General features: G+C 44.0%; 1 protein-coding gene across 7 annotated transcripts in view; it reads right to left on the reverse strand.

Annotated features, from left to right (window-relative positions):
• The window catches only part of LRRC3B (leucine rich repeat containing 3B), a 95,767-nt gene that overhangs the window by 37,079 nt on the left and 39,112 nt on the right, over positions 1-19,576 (reverse strand). The window contains exon 1 of one of the 7 annotated variants that reach the window (XM_059882309.1): positions 1,309-2,751. The gene's annotated coding sequence lies outside the window, so the exon portion shown is untranslated. 7 annotated transcript variants of the gene reach the window in all.

Here is a 19,576-nt window from a genome sequence, read left to right on the forward strand (position 1 = left end):
GCGTATCACACACTGAAATGAACAGTATTCACTGCCGACTAGAAGAGCTTGGGGAGGTTTGTTTGCTTTTCTGTATTTTTCAAATTCTCAGCAAAAATTATTCATCCCTGTTGTAGTAAAAACAAACTAACAAAAAAAACCTAACAAAAGGTCTCCATGCCACTTCATCAGGAAGGCCCCAGCATTTGTCTGCAAACTTAAAACAGAGATAGAGACACAGATGCAGAAAACAAAGTTATGGTTAACCAAGGGGAAAGTGGGGAGAGGACAACTGGGAGACTGGGATTGAGAGGCACACACTGCTGTGCGCAAAGCAGATAACAGTAAGGACCTACTGCGCAGCACAGGGAACTCCAGCGAGTGCTCTGCAATGATGTGCAAGGGAAAGGCTGTAAAAAAGAATAGATACTAATGCATGAATATGTATAACTGGTGGCTCAGACGGGAAAGAATCCACCCGCAATGCGGGAGACCTGGGTTCGATGCCTGGGTTGGGAAGATCCCCTGGAGAAGGGAAAGGCTACCCACTCCAGTATTCTGGCCTGGAGAATTCCATGGACAGAGGAGCCTGCCGGGCTACAGTCCATGGGGTTGCAAAGAGTCAGACATGACTGGGCAACTTTCACGTCATGTATAACTGATTCACTCTGCTGCACACCTGAAACTAACACAACATTGTAAGTCAACTGTACTCCAATTAAAAGAAAAACAACCTCAGATTTTTGGAAAATGTCCCTAATATCCGCTCCCAGTCTGTCCTGGGGACCCATTCCCGCAAAGTGTCATAGGAAATTACGGAAAACTAAACATTCATTCTCCCATGACAACATATTCCACAAAAACAGTTTCAGGCAGGAACAACTACCTTGTCATTTCCTCTCCACCATAATGATGCCTCTTTTCAGCTGAAATTCCTATCTTTGATGAAAATGTTACAGTACTTGTATTTAAAATTTTTTTTTAATTGGCGGTAATTGCTTTACAATGTTGTGTTGGCTTCTGCTGTACAACAAGGTGAATCAGCCATGAACGTACATATATCCCCCGTCTCTAGAGCCTCCCACGGCCCATCCCACCCCTCTAGGCCATCACGGAGCACGTGCCCACTAGCTGTCCCACACACGGCAGTGTATATATATCAGTGCTACTCTCTCAATTCGTCTCCCTTCCAGTTGCCCCCACGTGCCCACAAGTCAGTTCTCTATGTCTGTGTCTTTATTCCTGCCCTGCAAATAGGTTCATCTGTATTATTTTTCTAGATTCCACATATACGCACTAATATATGATACTTTTCTCTCTCTGACTTACTTCACTCTGTATAATTTTCACCCGATGATATAGCTCATTGTAATCCTCAAAACTGTCAAGGTCATGAAAAGCAAGGAAGGGCTGAGATATTGCCCCAGGTCGGAGAAGAGAAGGCAGGATGGCGAAAGGTAAGCTGGATCCCGGACTGGACTCTGAAAAAGAAAAGCACGGGAGTGGGAACCAGGCAGCACCCAGATAAAGTCTGGAATATGGTGACAGCAACGCACCTGTAGTTGTAACTGCGACAAAGAAAGTGACGTCAGATGTGAGCAAGCGGGGAAGCTGGGCGATGCTACGCAGAAACTCTGCGTTCTGCCTTTACAACTTTGTGTGATTAAAAAATGTCATTATGTATTGCTAAGGAGTCAGAAGGGTCGGTTGAGATAATTGGTGTAAAAGCTTGCAGAAGGAGTCCCGTAAGTGCTCATGTGCTTCTTCTCAAGTAAACCCTTAAAATCCCACCATTGCTTTTGTTATAAGTCCTTTTCAGGTATTTTTTTTTTTAAACTGGGTATGTTTTAGTAAAAGAGCATATGCTCCCAAGATAGATTTGTGCTCCCTCAAACCAAACTTTTTGTGTTACAATAAGTTAGTTTGAGATGTTATTTCCAAAAAGGAAGTAGTTATCTTCCTCATGTGCCATTCAAGAATACGGTTTACTATGATGAAATGAGGATTCCCAGGAGGCTCAGTGGTAAAGAATCCACCTACCGGTGCAGGAGACAAGGGTTTAATCCCTGGGTCGGGAAGATCCCCTGGAGGAGGAAACGGCAACCCACTCCAGTAGTCTTGCCCGGGAAATTGCATGGACAGAGGAGCCTGGGGGGCTATAGTCTACGGGGTCGAAAAAAGTCAGACACAACTGAGCCTACATACACACACACACACACACACACACGAGTGACTAAATGGGATTAATAGTCCATTATCTGTCCAGCAGTACATGACATTATGCATACATGCATACCTACTTGAACATTTTTCTTAGCTCCACTCCTGGCTCGTGGTAAGACTCAGAACTGGCTAACTTCCTCCCAGCCCAGGGACAATCACCCAACAACCTCCCTGAGACAAAGCCAGTCGGTCCTCACAGCCCCTGCCCTCCGATCCCACAGAGGGAACTTCATTTGCTTCCCTCAGGGGGAGAATATTGGGTCAGTTGTAAAGTAAGTGAATCTAAATGATGCAAGATGAACAATTTATTTCATTACTGAGCTGAACTGATCAGACAGGTTCTTTCACTTGTACTTGTTTTAAAAAATTTTTTTAATGTTTTTTATTGTGGTAAAAGTCATATAATATAAAACATACTATTTTCATCACACTGAGCTCTACAGTTCAGGGGCGCTAAGGACACTCACATGGTTGCATATCTCTATCATCTATCTCCTAAATTTTTCATCTTCCTCAATGGAAACTCTGTCCCTATTAAATACTAACTCCCCACTCCATTCCCCACCCCCTGATGCTTGGCCCCAGCATCTACCAATGTACTTTCTGACCTGATGAATTTGACTATTACAGGTATCTTGTATGCATGCTGTGTGCTAACTCGCTTCAGTCATGCCTGACATTTTTCGACCCTGTGGACTGTGGCCCGCCAGGCTCCTCTGTCCATGGGATTCTCCAGGCAAGCATACTGGAGTGGGTTGCCATTTTCTTCTCCACGTTACCTCCTATAGGTGGAATCAAAAGGTATTCTTTGACACGCACTTCTGTCTTGGCTGAGTAACTTACCCTCTTGTCATAAACTTTCATGAATGAAGATGGCTGTATGTTTTCCTGCCCTTTCCTTCTCCACCGTGACTAAGGTATGTGTCGTCAGCTTTTCCTCACACACTTTCTTGAAGGCTTCTCTCTGTAGACTTTCAAACATCCACAGCTACGACCTGATTTAGGAGCCATGTCATAAGAGGTGCATCCCACAGGAACCCTCGGGACACAGCGCCCCTTTTCTCCACGGGGCTCCGTCCCACTCGTCTCAGGTCTCCCTCCTTCTGGACCGTGAGGTTGTGGCCGCATTCCAGGAATGACAGAATCGTTTTCACACAGAGGGGCTTCTCAGCAGTTGTCTGTGAGCATGATGTAAATTACCGGACACCATGTACAGTGAAAGGCCCGTTTCTGATTTCTGAATGATTTATTAACTTCGCAAGCCTTCCAGCCTGATGCCAGGTTTCATTATGACACTAAGCTTTTAGCTCTTTCATATGTATTTCAAAGCACCCGGTTAGACAGGCTTTCCAGTACACAAGTTCCTCTTGTGAACATTACGTGCTTCTGGGAGTTGTGTGAACTCCTTCAATCAACCAAGGAAGGAAAGTCTTAGTAAAATAAAAACATACCTTAAGGTTTGACTATAAGTCCCACAGCTGCCAAAAAATTCTCCCTATTTCCAAAGAATGTCTGGCAAATCAACATTTTTTCCCCCCTCTAGGTTCTTTCTTGCTCATCTAGCCATTTTGGTATCTGGTTATTTATCTCTTTCACTGTACATACTTGTATGATTTACTGCCTCAGCTCTCTTTTCTAAACTATTGGGACTGACTTCTACCCTTGACTAATAACAACTTCTTGAAATTTTGGTCGATTCTAATAACAGAATTCACAAAGGATCAGCTGGGAAGAGAAACATGCCAACAAGACAAAGCAGTGGTGCTTCCAGGAAATACTTTGAGCCTAACTGAATGAGGAAGAGCAGAAGACAGCCAAAGATGTTAAGAGGAAATAGTTTGTATAATATCATATATGAAATGAATCACCAGTCCAGCTTCGATGCAGGATACAGGATGCTTGGGGCTGGTGCACTGGGACGACGCAGAGGGATGGTATGGGGAGGGAGGTGGAAGGGGGGGTTCAGGATGGGGAACATGTGTATGCCTATGGTGGGTTCATGTTGATGTATGGCAAAACCAATACAAAATTGTAAAGTAATTAACCTGCAATTAAAATAAATAAATTTATATAAAAAGAAAAAAAAAAGAGGAAATAGTTTAGTATGGTTTTCAATCACAGCAAAGTGAAGCTTGGTTTGAAGTTGGATACTCAGCTGAGTCAGTCCTGCAAACTGCAACCTGCCTTGGATTAGAAATGGGGCCGGCAGTGGGGCTCCAGTCTTCTTGGACACTAGTCAGGGCCGTGCCTTTATCGTAGGATGACCCCTGGGCTGCTGTAAATGCTTTTGCTTAAATCAGTGCTCCTCAAGGTGTGAGCCACAGACCAGTAGCCACAGACAGTTAGGGTTAAGACAGTGGCAGCAACATCTCATGGGAACTTGTTAGAAATGCAAACTTGGGTCCCACCCTGACCTGCTGAATCAGAAACTCTAGGAGCAGGGTTCTGCCATCCATATTTTAATAGGCCCCTTAGGCTGTTCTGACACACGCTCAATGCTGACCCACTCACCTCTCCATGTAGACAGTTGAATGACTTGGAGTTTGTATTTTGGGAAGAGGCAACCCTGAGCCAACACTGATGCAGTGGGTGTTTCAACACCCCCTGCCTCACTGCAGGTGGGACCCTCACTGTTTTCAGAACCCCCTATAGAATTCAGCCACACTTGCCCTCTGTGGGACTCTCCTGAAAACACAGCCTAACTCAGCCTCGTTCCTTTCACCTCCCTGTCTCACCTTCCCACCCTCCCCTCCAGTTTTTCCTAGGACCACTTCCTAATTAATCAGTCTCACCGAATCCTCTGCTCACAGTCTGCTCCTAGAGAACCAAACCCAAACTATCTCCTTCTGTGAAAACTTCAGCTTCACTGGTGATAGGCCGGCAGCCTGGCGTCACATTGTCAATTGTTTCTAGAGTCTAATTCTAGAAACAGGTACTAACTAGAGTCTGAGGATAACAAGGTCAGGACTCCCTGTGACCTCGGGTACTGGGGGCTAGTGGAGTCGTGATGGGGAGCAGACCTGTGAATGGATCTCGACGATATAACAAAGCTGAAATTCTCAACAGTGCTGGGAAAACATTTCCCCTAAAATTCACATATGAGGCAATTGGCCAAGCTAACTGCTGAAGTGTGGTTGGGGTTTGGTGTGCCAGGATATGGAAAGCAAACAAAATATTCCAGCCAAAGTCATGGACCAAAACATGGAGGTGAGGAACACAGAAAATGCTGCATCACTTGGCATCTCTCCGGCATTAAATTCAGACTGAAGAGGGGTAAGTGATGAAGTTGAAAAAATGGAGACGTTCTAAAGCACAGAAACACTTCTCGGTCCCGCTAAGTAGTGTGGCCTTCATTCTGTGGGTGATGGGTGTGGGATGATGGATTTTCAGCATGAGGATTCTCCTGGCTGAATTACGTAGGCAATTCTATCAGCAAGGGGACCGAGTCAATGACTACAGTGACAGTCTGGGCAAGATATAATAAAGGCCTGAACTTGAGGATAATGTGGAACCCAGGAAGGATTTAGCAGGTGAAATTGGTAAGACTTCCACTGAACAGATGCAGTTGTGAGTGGGAGGGAGGGTGTGATGAGGACAAAGCCATAGAGCCATAGTCATTTCCATCTTGCCACTCCAGAGTCAGGATGAAAAGAATCATGCTGAGAGCTGCACCTAACCTTGTGTGTGTGTGTGTTACTCACGTAGTCGTGTCCAACTCTTTGTGACCCCAGGGACTGTAGTCCCCCAGGCGCCTCTGTCCATGGGATTCTCCAGGCAAGAATACTGGAGTGGGTTGCCCTTCCCTTCTCCAGGGCATCTTCCTGACCCAATGACTGACCCTGGGTCTTCTGTATTGCAGGCACATTCTTTACCATCTGAGCCACCAGGGAAGCCTGCTCCCAACCTTGGGAAAGTTAAATATGACTAACATTTTAAATTAACGCAGTCAATTTAAAACTTCATCAGTGCTGAAAGACACAGGCAGCTCTGATTGGCGCTGGTACAGAATTGCCTAATCAACAGAAACACCAGGCACAATTAATATGCAAGTCCTTTCATTCAACACAATTTAGGCATGATTACTTTAAATGGGAAGTTTGTGAAAGGCTCCAGTATTTAAGTAATTAATAAAATTCAAAGTTTTGATAAAAGTAGACGGAGAGACATGCAGACGTTTACTAGGAGAAGAAATGGTAAAATGAACAGTGGTGTTCAGGGAGCAAAAACATAATCAGTATAATCTGTCAACAGGCAAACTGCAAAATGAGACCCATAGATTACTATTTGGACAGAAGCAAAGCACAGTCCCAACCCTAAGCCAACCTGTAGTTCATAAAGACTAACCATTAAACATGCCCCTTTGCCAAAGACAGAACCTGATCAAGCCAGAAGCTCCCTGCCAAAAGGGAGAAGCTTGGGGAAATGGCTTGGAAGAGGTCGTTCACTGGTGTCGCTGTGTCTGGGGGGCCTACGGTCCAATCCAATCCAGCCCCCTCCTCTTGTACCTCATGTACTGGGCACAAAGGGGACAGACGGGCAGACTCAGCATGAGAACTCAGTTCCCCTCTGCCCAAGGGTTCCATCTCTCTATTCTTAGAAAGACTCATTGAGTAACGAGGATGCACACCTTTCCTCCTTTCTGCTTTATCTGACTTCAACTACTTAGGATCCAAAATGAAGGAAATGGCAACAGAAACGACCAGTTTCAGGCTTTCCTAAAAGTAATGGAGATGCCAACTGGCTTCATTATCCTATCATCAACCTAAGGCTTCCACTAACAGATCCATTAAGAGCATCGGGCAGTGGTAGGAATCAAGCGATGACACTACCACCAAAGTAGGTACATTCTCTCCAATAACTTTGCAGTTATAGACTCTAACTACAATTAGAATAAAGCAAAGTGTGGTGTTAACAAACACACACACGCCTGCTTATCTTTAGACACAAACAGAAGCCAATCAGCCTGACAATGCCATAGCGACCACAGAGTTGAAGAACTGGACGGTAGAAAACTTCAGAGCACAGGCTGGACTACCAGGGAGAAGTTAAAGGGTCAATGCGGGCCCTTCAAAGGGACTCAGGGGCAGAAACTATTAATAAGTACTAATGGAGTTCCATATTTGATATAGCTGGTGCCACACCTATCAGACGGCTATCAGTCCTAGAAAACAAGAATATTTTTCTCGTGTTACACTCCACAAATCACAGAATATCAAGCATGAGTAGGGCATGGTAGAGAGTCTAAGAGTAATGAATTAAACTGACAATAATGATGTTTCCAAAAAGTTAGAACAGGCTAGCTTTAATAACTAGAAGAAAGGACTTAATTATCTAACTCAAGAGATGGATAAAGGAAGGATTTCACAAAATCCTGAGATGTTTCTTTCTTTCACGGCGAGGTGAATGTGACTGGTTTTCTGGGACAGATAAGGATTCTCAGGAGATACGTTAAGGACAATAGCATTTCTCAAAGGAGACTCCAGATCCTCGGATAATTACTAGAAGTTCCTGTGGGGTCCCAGAGATGCAACGTGTAACCCCATCCAGGATCACAGTGATCAGCAGGATGGGGATCCCCTCTCCATTCTCAACCTTTCTGCACTTTCCTGGCCTTCCAGCCTTTCAGAACCAGCAAAATGTCAGAGAGCAACTCTGGACTTTGATCTTAAGCCTGAGGAATCTAAGAACCTCAGGAAACGCAGTGTGACTGTGAGCCCGATGGCGGCTCATCAACCAAGGGATGTGGAGCAGGACCCGTGGGCTCCGGGGCACAAAAGCCTCTCTGAGCCTTCCATGTCTCGCTTATGGGAAACGGGCTTCATTCAGCCTCCACAACCCTCCCTGAGCTCCAAAGGGCAGGTTCACACAGTTCCTGCTCGAGAAAGGGAGTGCATAGAGAGATAAGCAGTCTTCCAAGATGACACAGTGGTAAAGAATCTGTCTACCAATGCAGGAGACACAAGAGACACGGATTCAATCCCTGGGTCAGGAAGAAATGGCAACCCACTCCAGAATCCCATGGACAGAGGAGCCTGGCGGGTTACAGTAGGTAGTGTAGCAAAGAGTCGGACACGACTGAGCAAATGAGCACAGCAAGAAGCAATAGTGCAGCCCTGGGGCAGGATCCTGCCTCCCCATCAAGGATACACACAGCTACATCTTTGAGCTGTTTTGCACAAACTGAAATCTCTACTAGGTATGAGAAGTTAACTGTTTGCTGCCCACAAGCATGTAGACTCTAAACTAGTTGGAACAAGAAGGTTGATGATGCTGACTCCCGAATAAAGCACCATCAACCAATCAGAAGAATGTCCATGAGCTTATCACACCCTCTTTGAACCATTACTATAAAACATCTCATCAAATCCTCCCATCCTGGGGACACAGGTTTGAGGGCATGAATCTGGTGTGGCCTTCTTTGCCTGGTAAACCAATTCTCCATCCAAAACTCTGTCTCAGATTTAATTCAGTGTTGGGGTGCAGAGACATTACTTTGCCGACAAAGCTCCATCTAGTCAAGGCTATGGTTTTTCCAGTAGTCATGCATGGATGTGAGAGTTGGACTATAAAGAAAGCTGAGCACCGAAGAATTGATGCTTTTGAACTGTAGTGTTGGAGAAGACTCTTGAGAGTCCCTTGGACTGCAAGGAGATCCAACCAGTCCATCCTAAAGGAAATCAGTCCTGAATACTCATTGGAAGGACTGATGCTGGAGCTGAAGCTCCAATACTTTGGCCACCTGATTCGAAGAACTGACTCATTAGAAAAGACCCTGATGCTGGGAAAGATTGAGGGTGGGAGAAGGGGACGACAGAGGATGAGATGGTTGGATGGCATCACAGACTCAATGGACATGAGTTTGAGTAAGCTCCAGGAGTTGGTGATGGACAGGGAAGCCTGGTGTGCTGCAGTCCATGGGGTCGCAAAGAGTCGGACACGACTGAGCAACTGAACTGAACTGAACTGGGTTCGGCTTCATGAGTTCCAACTCTACTGACTTTCACAGGTCTGGCACATGCAGGGCTCCGGGGCAGGGGCAGGTCGCTGCCGTAAATGCTGCAGCATCAGCATCGTACGAGCAGAGGTTCAAGGCTGCAGTGTGTGTGACAGCCAGGAATAAGGAAAGCATCAATGTTTACTCTACAAATGTGAGCAGATAGTCAACAATACATCCTTTTGGTGTGATATCACATAGCCATAAAAACATATATACATATGTATATATGTCAAAGGCAGGAGATAAAATTGCTGGTATAGTATGATCACAACTAACAACAAAAACCACCTGAAGTCACAAAAATCACCAAAATGTTATAACAACAGCATTTAGGGGTGAGGATTGGGATTTTGAGGGTCATTTCTTCCTCCTTTTATCTGTTAGTATTTTCTCAGTTTACTTTAAATAACCATGCAATAACGAATTGAAAGCAGGAGTCTGCTTTGGATGAAGTGTAGGCACTTCCACTTGTTCTGTGGTTAGTAAGTGTGGTCTTCAGAGAGGAATTACCCTTTTGGCTCCACATTCAAAGCTATGACACTTTACATCTTTCCATGTTCTTTGCACAAGACATTCCCACAAGCAAAGGCCAATGAACGCATGTGTATGTGTGTGTCTGTGTGTGTGTGTGTGTGTGTCTGTCTCTCTGTGTGTGTGTGTTGTAGTAGTCAGGGGATTTCAGTTAAAAGATGCACGAAGCTCTGGGGTCAGCATTTCTATGGGATAATCTGAAAGACACTCATAAGACACTTGGGCTTCCCTGGTAGCTCAGTCGGTAAAGAACCTGCCTGCAGGTTCAATCGCTGGGTCAGGAAGATCCTCTGGAGGAGAAAATGGCAACCCACTCCATATTCTTGCCTGGAAAATCCTATGGACAGAGGAGCCTGGTGGGCTACAGTCTATGGGGTCACAAGAGTTGGACATGACTTGGCAAATAAATGACCACCACCACCACCACCATAAGATACTCAATCATCCTTTCAGGGTGCTTTTGAAATTGTTCAAAGGTCTACAAAGATTTATTGGAGCTGTTAGGATTTCACTTGGATTAATAGTAGGTCAAGGATAAAATTATATCAAAATTAACTTTTTTGTGTGGGAGAACAGGCTCCCTGGGGTAGGAAGCATTTCTTAAAATTTGATTTTAGTTGATTTACAACGTTGCATTGCTTTCAGGTGTACAGCACAGTGGTTCAGATATATATTTGTTGCTAAGTCACTTAGTCGTGTCGGACTCTTTGCAATCCCATGAACTGCAGCACGCCAGGCTTCCCTGTCCTTCACCATCTCCCGGAGTTTGCTCAAACACAGTTATACGTATTCATATATCACTCATTCTTATTTAGATTTTTTCCAAGATTAACTCTTCTTAAGAATTATATGTACTTTCAAGAGACGCCTGTGTGTGATATGCCACACAGCACAAAGGCCTAAGGTCAGCACTAGTACCATTCCAGTTGTACAGATGAAGAAAGAAGTGCTTAGGCAAGACAGTGACTCACTCCGGGTCACACAGCTAAGACATGGAGCTGTAGATTCTCTGACCTCAGGTCTGCCTCTGAGACTGCTACTCTGTATTATCTGCCTATTTTGACACCAGAAATACACACCCAGATATCTTGGAATTAATTGGTCCTCACTGACCATCCTTCTCTTATCCACATTTGCTCTAGAACAATACTAGAGAAGGCAAGCAATGTTCTGGAAGATACACACGTAGCAACTATAAAGTTGCTTATACCCGCCACTCCAGAAACCTAAATGAACCCTGTCTTAGAAGCCAGTTAAAAGAAAATGGTGATGCCATTATCTGTGGTTTGCCTTTGATTAAATCAGCTTAAAAATGTCACCTGTTTACAAACATAAAGTTCACTGCATCTTTGGTCTGGTTTGAGTTTGCTACTTGACTTAGGAGAGAGCTAATAACTGTATCCAGCTCTAACATTTACTCTGAAAGACTTACCATGCTCTATTGCTGAAAAGGAAACAGATTCTGATCTGGCTAAATTAAATGAAAAAGAATTAAGTTCTGGTTTAAAACTGACTTGCTTTCCAGAGGAGGGATTAACTGGGAGTTTGGGACTGACATACACATGCTACTATATATAAGATAGATAACCAACGAGGATGTACTATATGGCACAGGGAACTCTGCTCGGTATTCTGTAATAAACTACATGGGAAAAGAATTTGAAGATGAATGACTGATGTATATGTACAACTGAATCACTTTGCTGTATACCCGAAACCAACACAACGCTGGAAATCAACTCTACTCCAGCATAAAATGAAAATTTTAAATAAATAAAGTTTCCTTGCTTTACTTCCATGGATTTCTGACAAAAAGAAAAGGAAATTAATCTCTAATCATAATTTTCATAATTAAATAATTAGGAGGCACTTTCATCACCTGCATCCAGGAACCAGAGACATAGATGTCCTGGCCCCAGCAACACAAGCTGAACCCCTATAATCCTCCTTTATCATAATTCCATAATCTCGAGTCCCCTGAGGAAGAATGTAGTAATGTAATGATGGGGGTGGGGGAATCTTACATTAACTCCTGCTAAAATTCAGAGGAGGGAAAATGTATGCAGCTGCAATATTAAAACTCTAAGAAAAGTGAGGGCTTTTAAAGAAAGATAACTATGCCACGATGAGGCAAGGTAACAAGAAAAATCATGGTTTACATCCGAGCACAAAGTTCTAAGACAAAATTGATTTCATCATAAGACACTTTACCAAATGAATAGCAAAATGCAAGAGGCATTGGAAAATCATTTCAATTCAGATGGGGTAACACTGCTGAGAAGAACCTCCAGGGCACGATATCACAAAATAAGAACGGATGAAATCAGCAGATTGGCCATCTACTGGTGTTTAGCCTCTACAAAATATCCTATTTTCAGAAAACCTAAGAAAACAAATCCAAAAAGATGTTCTTGTTTTTTATTTCAGGATTTCGGGCAAAACGAGTTCTTCCTGAGGAAGCAGCAGAAATATAAACATAGACACGAAAGAAACAGAATTTGGCTATTCACACAGTACTATTCAAAATACAACAATAGCAATCAAATGTATCCATCTAATCTTTGAATCTGTCTGTACAGTGGCATATAATTTATTAAGTTTCATGTGCATTATCTTATTTCAGTTTCCCAACAATTTTGAGAGGTTCCCAGGGCATCATGAGGACAGAGACCAGAAGATTTAATCAAGGGCAAGTGCAAATGGCAGAATCTGACCTTGAACTAGTATGTTCTTGCTATACACGAGTCCAGGAAAGCCCCAGTAATAGCCAGCCTCATGCATGTGCTCAATCACTAAGTCATGTCTGAATCTTTTGTGACCCCATGGACTGGAGCCCACCAAGCCCCTCTGTCCATGGGGATTCTCCAGGCAAGAATACTGGAGTGGGTTGCCCTCCTCCAGGGGAGTTTCCCAACCCAGGGATCAAACCCTGGGTCTTCTGAGTTGGCAGATGAATTCTTTACAGCTAAGCCACCAGAGAAGCCCAATGGCCAGCCTACCCAGATTCAAAACCTGAACACTGCTGCTTTGGAGAACGTCACCTTTCTGTAACTCAATTAATCTATAAAAGTAGAGACAATAATAATACCCACTTCCTAAGGTTGCTGTCAGGATAAAATGAGTTGATATTTGTAAAGTGCTCAGCACCCAGTAGGCACCATACATGTGTCTGTTATTAACATAAGTACAGCTAGCTGATTCTACCTCCCCTTTAAAACATACAAATATATTTGTCAAGTCATGTTCCCAATATTTATATTTGGATATCCCCAAATTCCCAATGTTCTGTACAAAATCATTAGCAAGTTAGCCTCTGATTACAGCCCAGATCCTCAGTTTCCGTGACCCTGATACACCCTTGCTCTTAATTAATAGAGCAAGGGTAATTAATTGGTGGTAGTGACACCCATGCCATCCCTCAAATGGAATGGGATCTGCCACCCTCCTGCTTATTGTCAATGTAAATGCAAATAGAATTGGAGCTGTTCAACTTATGGAAATTCACAACTGAAAAGACATCAGGGATCCCACTTTCCTCCTGGTTACAATTTCTTATCTATTTTGACAAGTGCATCCCAGCTATTTCTCCTTATTCCAGAAAGCCCATCATCTGAAAATGTATGTGAAGAATGAGACCTCAGTAAGAACGGGCCCACCTCAACAACTCCACCTCCTCAAGTTTGGTTGCTGGATCAGTAGCGTCCCTGGGGAACTTCTTTGAAATGCCAAATCCTGGGTCTCACTTCCGATCGAATGTGTCAGAATCTTTGTGGCAAGAAGATCCCGGGTGGTCCCTGGGCAGGTGAAGGTTTGAGAAGCAGAGGGGCCGCTCTGCAAGGGCGTCACTTACAGTGTCTCTTTTCCTGGAGGGGCCGTTTAAAGAAGGACATGCTGCTAGCTGTTGAGTGGGTGGATAAAGTGGAGATTAGCCTAAATTGGATAGCTGGTGCTACACTCTGGCAACCATTCTAGAAGGAAAAGCAAGCCAGCCCCTCCCGGATTTTCTCTACTGTCTCTTGTTACTTATTAAAGTTTGAAAAAGCAGATGCAACCTCACCTGCAACGAGCCAGAAAAACGGAAGAGTGACTCATCGCACACCGCGATTAGCAGAGCAAGCCCGGCACTTCATAGCTGACTGAGCCCAGAAACGAATGAAGAGCCAGGTCAGACAGACGATCCCCTTCTGCACAACTCGGCTCCAAAGGCAACCTGGAAGGTAATCAGCGTCTTGGCCGGAATTAAGAAGTTTCGGGAGACAACAGGAAAAATAGGAGAGAAAGGAAGACAGCCTAATGAATCACTCTAATTGTGGAACTGAATGAAGAAAGAAACGGTGAGTCTGCTTGAGTGACTAACACCAACAATTCAGAGAAGTGACTTTGCAAATCAGAAAGTGGGAATGTGATCAGTTAGGATAAACCCTTGGTTCAAAGACAGAACAAATAGTGAGGAGAGCTCCACGCTGTGGGCTGGAGCCACTAACCACTGCTGTGCCAGCCACATGGTTCCCTTGTCTTTAGCCAGACAGTCTCTTTGAAACCTCAATTTATCAATCCCAAATTGATAAACTGATAAATAAATCAATTGATAAATAAATCAATCGATAAATTGATAACTCCCTGTCTATCCACTCTCCCCCCCCCAACTCTCCCCTTTGGTAAGCATAAGTTTGTTTTCTAAGTCTGTGGGTCTGTTTTGTAAATAAGTTCATTTGTATCATTTTTAAGATTGGGCTAGCCAAAAAATTCATTCATATCCCATAAGATGGAAAAAACCCAAGTGAACCTTTTTGGCCAACTCAGTATTTTGTTATTTATATTCTCACTGCTATGTATAAAATGGACAACCAATAAGGAGCTACTGTATAGCACAGGGAATTCTACTCAATATTCTGTAGTAACCTAAATGGGAAAAGAATTTGAAAGAGAACAGATATGCATGTATATATAAAGGAATCATTTTGCCGTACATCTGAAACTTACACAACATTACAAATCAACTATATTCCAAAAAAAAAACCCACTATTTCCATTTGATTTGTTTACATTAAAAAAAAAAAAAGAAAACAGAAAGAAACTTGAACGTAATTCAGTGAGTATGAATTTCAAACGTGGAGATGATTCAGGCTGTTCCCTCAGGAGTTTATAGTCACTCATGATGTGTGCTGAGACATCTATCTCAATTTTTTGAAAAAAATATTATTTTGTACATAAATACTCTACTTCATTTAGCCAGGATGAAAGGACAAAGCAGGGAGTTTGGGCTCAGAAAGGAATCTCTAAAACTTCCCTGGTGGCTCAGTGGTAAAGAACCTGCCTTTCAATGCAGGCGACACAGGTTTGATCTCCGGTCCTGGAAAATCCCACATGCCAGGGAGCAGCTAAGCCTATGCACCACAACCATTGAGCCCAAGCTCTGGAGCCTGGGAGCCACAGCTAGAGAAAATCCCTCACAGCAACAAAGACCTGGCAGGGCCAAATGATAATAACAATACATAGCAATTAATTAATTAATTGTTTAAAAGAAAGAAGTCTCCGGGTAAAATAGTTCCCAGTGATACCCAAAACAGAAATTTGACATTCATGGCTTTCAGATACTTTCACTTAGGTTACTGATTTGTACACGCTCTGGATCCCTATAAAGAAGACAAGGCAAGTGCTTTTCCTCCTAAATTAACAGAAAAGCTTCCCAGCTCAGAAAGCATGAGGGAGACATGTTTGCACAGCCACAAAGAACTAGAGAAAAGAATTTGAACTCCATGTCTTAATATAGAGCTTTTCCTACTCTCCCATGCTAGTCCTAAATTGCATGCCCAGATATCTTATTTAATCCTAATTTTGATCTTCAATTATCCTATGGAGTAGAAAGGGCTTCCCAGATGCCACAGCGGTAAAGAACCCACCTGTCAGTGCAGGAACCATAAGAGACACGGTTCAATCCCTGGGTTGGGAAGATTCCCTGGAGTAGGAAATTGCAGCTCATTCCAGTATTCTTGCCTGGAAAATTCCACGGGCAGAGGATGCTGGTGGGCTACAGTCCATGGGGTCACAAAAAGCTGGACACGACTGAGTGTACACGCACGCACACACAGAGCAGAAATCAGCAGGTGGTGGTGATTCTGATTTTCAAACAAAAAACTTGTCAAGTGGCCCTACAATGGGTCATCAGACCAAAACCTCAGTCTTTGGATTTTAAGCCTAGGGACCTTTCCCCTGTTTTCCTGTATGAATACTCTCTAACATCTATCCCCTCTTCTTCTTGGACACCCAGCTTGACTACCTTCCACAGCGTTCCTTGCAATTAGCCATAGTCACACTATGAATTCTAGCCAATGAAACGGGAATGCAAGACGTGCGTGCCTCTTCTAAGACTTGGACCACAAAGTCTCCCAGGCACACACCTCTAAGCCTGCTCTGCTCCTGGCTGGGCTGCAGTGGAGATGACAGTGACAAACTTGGAAACTACGTATTGATGATAACAGAGCCACAGTGAGCCTGGGTCCCTGAATGACTGTGTGGAGCAAAGTCTGCTTCCCACCTCACCACCACTGACCTCAACCGCCCTCAGACTGGACAATCACGTGCTTAAGAAGTAAACTTTTGTTATACTGAGTCATGTCACATTTGGGTGGGTCAGTTGGTGGATTTTTCTTGGCTGTGATAAACAAGCTGTCCTGCAGGCCAGCTTGTCTGGGGCAGCACCCTGTCTCTGGCTCTACTTCATACAGACTATCAAATCCATCTCTGCAGTGGTTCCCAGGGCACTAGGGGAGCCAGGCCTGCAGACGGAGCCATTGGAGGCAGGGCAGAGAGGCAGATGTGACCAGGCTGTGTGAACACGCCTCAGTCTGAAATCCCGCTCTATCATTTATGAGCTATGCAAACTCTGGCTGGTCGCTGAGCATCTCTGAGTCTTGGTTTCCCCATGTGTAAAATGGTGATCAGTTCAGCTCAGTCCCTCAGTCGTGTCTGACTCTTTGCAACCCCATGGACTGCAGCACACCAGGCCTCCCTGTCCATCACCAACTCCCGGAGTTCACTCAAACTCATGTCCATTGAGTCTGTGATGCCATCCAACCATCTCATCCTCTGTCATCCCCTTCTCCTCCTGCCCCCAGTCCCTCCCAACATCAGGGTCTTTTCCAATGAGTCAGCTCTTCGCATCAGGTGGCCAAAGTATTGGAGCTTCAGCTTCAGGATCAGTCCCTCCAATGAATATTCAGGGCTGATTTCCTTTAGGATGGACTGGTTGGATCTCCTTACAGTCCAAAGGACTCTCAAGAGTCTTTTCCAACACCACAGTTCAAAAGCATCAATTCTTCGGCGCTCAGCTTTCTTTAGAGTCCAACTGTCACATCCATACATGACTACTGGAAAAACCATAGCCTTAACTAGACGGATCTTTGTTGGCAAAGTAATGTCTCTGCTTTTTAATATTCTCTCTAGGTTGGTCATAACTTTCCTTCCAAGGAGCAAGTGTCTTTTAATTTCATGGCTGCAATCACCATCTGCAGTGATTTTGGAGCCCAAAAAATAAAGTCTGACACTGTTTCCCCATCTATTTGTGATGAAGTGATGGGATCAGATGCCATGTTGTTAGTTTTCTGAATGTTGAGCTTTAAGCCAACTTTTTCACTCTCCTCTTTCACTTTCATCAAGAGGCTCTTTAGTTCTTCTTTGCTTTCTGCCATAAGGGTGGTGTCATCTGCATATATGAGGTTATTGATATTTCTCCCGGCAATCTTGATTCCAGCTTGTGCATTTCTCATGATGTACTCTGCATAATACATGCATGATCATGGTGATAATAAACAGCAATAATGTTACGGTCAATTTTAAGCTATATCACCACTTAGGTGACATGCTTGGCACAGACCAGGGGGTGAAGGATATTTGGTCTCCAGCAGGCATATTCCATCTTCAGGTGATGCACTGCTGAGCTTTGTCACCACAACGAACTCTGTTGTAGTTGAGGGCGATATGGGTGCTTAGTAATGGAGAAGCAGCGACTGCAGCTCTCCATCTGTTATTCGAAAGCGGACGCTGCTGGGAAAGGCAGTTAAGACAATTGAAAAGATAAAGGTTTAAGCGCTGTTTATGGGCTGATGAGTCAGTGACTAGAGCAGAAGTGTATTTCTCTGCAGTACTTCTGGCTTCACTAATAATCCTAGGTCAACCTGTCAAGTAAGATCTACTCATCAGCAAAATGCCTTAGTCACTCGATCTCGTAGGAGGCTGTGGATTGGATTTCACTAATAGGCTACATAATCAAAGCAGCATGTAACCCAAATACAGACATTATTACGCCTCTCATAGTCCTTAAGAGAACATCAGAGTGTTAGAGAAAATTACATTTCTTTATCCGTTGGCCACAGACTTTAAAGATAGGGTCATAATATTTGTTCTATAACTTCGGGCTTACTTCTTTCATTGCTTTCCTTGCCTAGTAATTTCAGAACTTTACTTTGGAAAGTTCCCATTTACCCTAGTGCTTCGTGAACATCACACACACACACACATGAAGTGAAAGTCACTCAGTTGTGTCCGACTCTTTGTGACCCCATGGACTATATAGTCCATGGAATTCTATAGGCCAGAATACTGGAGTGGGTAGCCTTTCCCTTCTCCAGGGGATCTTCCCAATCCAGGGATTGAACCCAGGTCTCCCACATTGCAGGCGGATTCTTTACGAACTGAGCCACAAGGGAAGTCCAAGAACACTGGGGTGGGTAGCCTTTCCCTTCTCAAGCGGATCTTCCCAATCCAGGAATCGAACTGGGGTCTCCTGTATTGCAGGCAGATTCTTAACCAACTGAGCTACAAGGGAAACTCACACACACAGGGACAGCACAGTTTTTGCATTGCTTCAAACCTCATTCAATGATCACCAACATAAAAGGCACCCTATAAACTCTAGCCATGCGGTACATTATTTTCAAATTCCATGACATTTCAAATTCTCCTGTTATTCAGTATTTCATTTTAAAAATGACATTCTCCAAATCCAGGTATGTTTAGTGAAATTATATGTTACCAGTTCAGTTCATTGACAGTGAGAACAAACAGATTCTTCCTAGGATTATCAAACCACCAGGAGCTGCCTTTTCTGTAGGCAGAATATGAGGGAGGATCAGATCTAGAAGCGCTTTCAGAGATTTGCTGGCATGATCTGAACTGTGTTTCTCAGCCAACCCCGTGCAGGTATTGTAGCATCCAAGCTGACACATGGCAGACTCTGACCGCATCCTCTGGGACGCCGCTGACAAAATCCCCTTCATCCTATGCAGAGGCCACAAGGGCCACTGGCCAGGCTGCGTGTGTCTGTCCCCGAGCTGCCTCACCCCATCCCTCCCCTCCGTCTTTGCCACTCCCCTCCACTCGGCGCTCAGGGCTACTCTGTCTGTAACACCCCTTGCAAATCTTCGTTTGTGCAAAGAGTTAAAGGTGTTAAAGAAAAATCACCGGCAGGGGAGGGCATCTAACAGGAAACACTCTGTGTTATTTTTATGGCACTAGTTCCTAAGGTTAAACTTCTATTTATGAAAATTGATACCAGTTTTCCACTAAGCCTGGCAACTGAGCCCCTTCTTTCTAGCACATTCTAACACTCCCTGTCTTTCTCTTCTGCTTTTCCTTTATGCTGCCACATTCATTCTAGCCAAAAAGAACTCCACACTGGGCCACTACCCGCTTTCTTATTTCTGCTTTTTTGTCTAAGTAGTTCCGTCCGCCTAGCACTCTCCATACTCCCTGCCAAAGAAGTCTTTGCTATTTCTCTTTTCTGTGAAGGGCTCTGAGAGCAATCTGCACATTTCATGAGCATGATTCTACCTTACCTTATGTTAC

This window comes from Bos taurus, chromosome 27, assembly GCF_002263795.3.
Source record: "Bos taurus isolate L1 Dominette 01449 registration number 42190680 breed Hereford chromosome 27, ARS-UCD2.0, whole genome shotgun sequence".
In the NCBI taxonomy this organism is placed as follows: Eukaryota; Metazoa; Chordata; class Mammalia; order Artiodactyla; family Bovidae; genus Bos; species Bos taurus.